The sequence below is a fragment of the Gasterosteus aculeatus genome, unplaced genomic scaffold, assembly GCF_964276395.1.
Source record: "Gasterosteus aculeatus unplaced genomic scaffold, fGasAcu3.hap1.1 HAP1_SCAFFOLD_38, whole genome shotgun sequence".
Classification (NCBI taxonomy): domain Eukaryota; kingdom Metazoa; phylum Chordata; class Actinopteri; order Perciformes; family Gasterosteidae; genus Gasterosteus; species Gasterosteus aculeatus.
This window is the reverse complement of record NW_027554895.1, coordinates 62501-66826: the sequence shown is the minus strand read 5'-3', so window position 1 is coordinate 66826 and position 4326 is coordinate 62501.

The window sequence follows — 4326 nt, the reverse complement described above, 5'->3', positions numbered from 1 at the left end:
GTCTGGGTTCTGCCGCTCTCTGGAACTCTTTATTCATCCATGGGGTACACCTGCTGGTCTGCCATCACTGTCCGGGAATAGTGTGTCGTTCTGGGACTTGGTCTGGTCTCTGCCGCTCTCTGGAGCTCTGTATTCATCCATGCGGTACACCTGCTGTTCTGCCATCACTGTCCGGGAATAGTGTGTCGTTCTGGGACATGGTCTGGTCTCTGCCGCTCTCTGGAACTCTGTATTCATCCATGCGTTACACCTGCTGTTCTGACATCAGCATCCGAGAATAGTGTCCCGTACAGGGACATGGTCTGGTCTCTGCCGCTCTCTGGAACTCTGTATTCATCCATGCGTTACACCTGCTGTTCTGACATCAGCATCCGAGAATAGTGTCCCATACAGGGACATGGTCTGGTCTCTGCCGCTCTCTGGAACTCTGTATTCATCCGTCCACTGCACCTGCTGTTCTGCCATCAGCATCCGAGAATAGTGCCCCGTACTGGGACATCAGCCAGGACGCACCGCCGTCATCTCGTTCGTTCGCTCAGTCATCCATCCACGAAAGCTACCGATCAGCCACAGTGCCCGGAATGATGCCTCCTGCCGGGGTAGCGTCCGCTTGCTCCCCGACAGCCAGTTCTGCATGAGGCTCCGGTTCTTCCACCCCCGCCACTGTCCGAGGGTGTCCGAAAATACTGAGGTCTGAGTCGGATCCGAACCGCACAACCACACGGTCTTCACGACTGGAGGCCTATGTTTCTAAAAACCGGGTTTCAGGAATCTGCGACCTGGTGGCCCAGTGATGTCGGCTGGAACTTTTTTTTTCCGGTCCGCTCAAAATTCTCCAGGCATTTTCTGAGCTTTCCTTCACATAGTCCGACTTTTACTTAGTTTCTGACGGAGCCAAAAAAGTCCGGGTTTTTTTGCCCTCCTTATCGTCCCGACTGGAAACTTTAACTCCGTATTTTAAGTCAGAAAATTAAAGTTCTTTTCATCCAGGAGACCGACCCTTCCTTCAAAGTGTCCCATACAGTGCTTCGTCATCGGACATCGGCCGGGATCTCCCGCTCTCTGGAACTGTGTATTCATCCATGCGGTACACCTGCTGTTCTGCCATCACTGTCCGGGAATAGTGTGTCGTTCTGGGACTTGGTCTGGTCTCTGCCGCTCTCTGGAGCTCTTTATTCATCCATCATGTACACGTGCTGGTCTGCCATCACTGTCCGGGAATAGTGTGTCGTTCTGGGTCATGGTCTGGGTTCTGCCGCTCTCTGGAACTCTTTATTCATCCATGCGGTACACCTGCTGGTCTGCCATCACTGTCCGGGAATAGTGTACCGTTCTGGGACTTGGTCTGGTCTCTGCCGCTCTCTGGAGCTCTTTATTCATCCATCCACTGCACCTGCTGTTCTGCCATCACTGTCCGGGAACAGTGTGCCGTTCTGGGTCATGGTCTGGGATATCACGCTCTCTGGAACTCTTTATTCATCCATCATGTACACCTGCTGGTCTGCCATCACTGTCCGGGAATAGTGTACCGTTCTGGGACTTGGTCTGGTCTCTGCCGCTCTCTGGAACTCTTTATTCATCCATGCGGTACACCTGCTGTTCTGCCATCACTGTCCGGGAACAGTGTGCCATTCTGGGTCATGGTCTGGGATATCACGCTCTCTGGAACTCTTTATTCATCCATCATGTACACCTGCTGTTCTGCCATCACTGTCCGGGAATAGTGTGTCGTTCTGGGTCATGGTCTGGGATATCACGCTCTCTGGAACTCTTTATTCATCCATGCGGTACACCTGCCGTTCTGCCATCACTGTCCGAGAATAGTGTGTCGTTCTGGGACTTGGTCTGGTCTCTGCCGCTCTCTGGAGCTCTTTATTCATCCATCCACTGCACCTGCTGTTCTGCCATCACTGTCCGGGAATAGTGTGTCGTTCTGGGACTTGGTCTGGTCTCTGCCGCTCTCTGGAACTCTTTATTCATCCATGGGGTACACCTGCTGGTCTGCCATCACTGTCCGGGAACAGTGTGCCGTTCTGGGTCATGGTCTGGGTTCTGCCGCTCTCTGGAACTCTTTATTCATCCATGGGGTACACCTGCTGGTCTGCCATCACTGTCCGGGAACAGTGTGCCGTTCTGGGTCATGGTCTGGTCTCTGCCGCTCTCTGGAGCTGTTATTTTCCTCCATGCGGTACACCCACTGCTCTGCCATCACTGTCCGAAAATAGTGCTCCGAAATCGGGTAAGTCGCGCGGGGAGCCACCCCTGTATCTCGGCTCCAGGAGCGTCTTTCCGCCCGGGGCCTGGCCCACTATGCTTAGGTCCAGCTGGGGAACGCTCCCCCCGAAGCTCGGGGCCCTGTCCTGGAGATCTCTGTTTCCGAAAACCAGGTTTCTGAAATCTGCGACCTGGTGGCCCAGTGATGTGAGCTAAAAAAAAATTTATCGAAGCGATCTAAAAAAGCCCAGGCATTTTCTGGGCTTTCCTTCACATATTCCGACTTTTACTTAGTTTCTGACGGAGCCAAAAAAGTCCGGGTTTTTTTCGCTCCACATAGTCCCGACTGGAAACTTTAACTTTTTTTTTTTTCCATTATTTCACCCGCGGAGGTCCGCAAACACCTCCAGGGGCCCACAACGGCCGAATTAAGCCAGGAAAAAGACACCAGAACCCGGATCTCTCTACCAGACACCCCCAGAGCCCGGAACACGGACCCAAACACCTCCAGAGGCCCACAACGGCCGAATTGAACCCGGAAAAAGACGCCAGAACCCGGATCTCTTTACCAGACACCCCCAGAGCCCGGAACTCGGACCCAAACACCTCCAGAGGCCCACAACGGCCGAATTGGACCCGGAAAAAGACGCCAGAACCCGGATCTCTTTACCAGACACCCCCAGAGCCCGGAACTCGGACCCAAACACCTCCAGAGGCCCACAACGGCCGAATTGGACCCGGAAAAAGACGCCAGAACCCGGATCTCTTTACCAGACACCCCCAGAGCCCGGATGAGCTCCACAAACACCTCCAGAGGCCCACAACGGCCGAATTGAACCCGGAAAAGGACGCCAGAACCCGGATCTCTTTACCAGACACCCCCAGAGCCCGGAACTCGGACCCAAACACCTCCAGAGGCCCACAACGGCCGAATTGGACCCGGAAAAAGACGCCAGAACCCGGATCTCTTTACCAGACACCCCCAGAGCCCGGAACTCGGACCCAAACACCTCCAGAGGCCCACAACGGCCGAATTGGACCCGGAAAAAGACGCCAGAACCCGGATCTCTTTACCAGACACCCCCAGAGCCCGGAACTCGGACCCAAACACCTCCAGAGGCCCACAACGGCCGAATCGGACCCGGAAAAAGACGCCAGAACCCGGATCTCTTTACCAGACACCCCCAGAGCCCGGAACTCGGACCCAAACACCTCCAGAGGCCCACAACGGCCGAATTGAACCCGGAAAAAGACGCCAGAACCCGGATCTCTTTACCAGACACCCCCAGAGCCCGGAACTCGGACCCAAACACCTCCAGAGGCCCACAACGGCCGAATTGAACCCGGAAAAAGACGCCAGAACCCGGATCTCTTTACCAGACACCCCCAGAGCCCGGATGAGCTCCACAAACACCTCCAGAGGCCCACAACGGCCGAATTGAACCCGGAAAAGGACGCCAGAGCCCGGGTTCCGCTCCATGCCGCACACCACACCTGCAATACCGACCTCTCCCACCGGAGGGAGACAGAGGGCGCCTTCCACCCTGACTGCTGCCCGGGTGAGAGACACTATTCCTGGGGGGACTCTTTATCAGACTCCCCTTAACTAAAAGGGACTGCTGCCCGGGAAAGAGACATTATTCCTGGGGGGGCCTTCTACCAGACCCCCCCTGCCCCAACACACCATCCCCAATTTCACATAGCATATTCAGTCACAACTTGTCCGTTTCAAACACCCGCACCTGCAATACCCACCTCTCCCACCGGAGGGAGACAGAGGGAACCTTCCCCCCCACGACTGCTCCCCGGGAAACAGACACTATTCCTGGGGGGACTCTTTATCAGACTCCCCTGAACTAAGCCGGACTCCTGCCCGGGAAAGGGACACTATTCCTGGGGGGGCCTTCTACCAGACCCCCCTGCCCCAACACACCATCCCCAATTTCACAAGTGTTCACATAGCATATTCAGTCACAACTTGTCCGTTTCAAACACCCACACCTGCAATACCGACCTCTCCCACCGGAGGGAGACAGAGGGAACCCTCCCCCCCCACGACTCCTGCCCGGGAAACAGACACTATTCCTGGGGGGGCCTTCTACCAGACCCCCC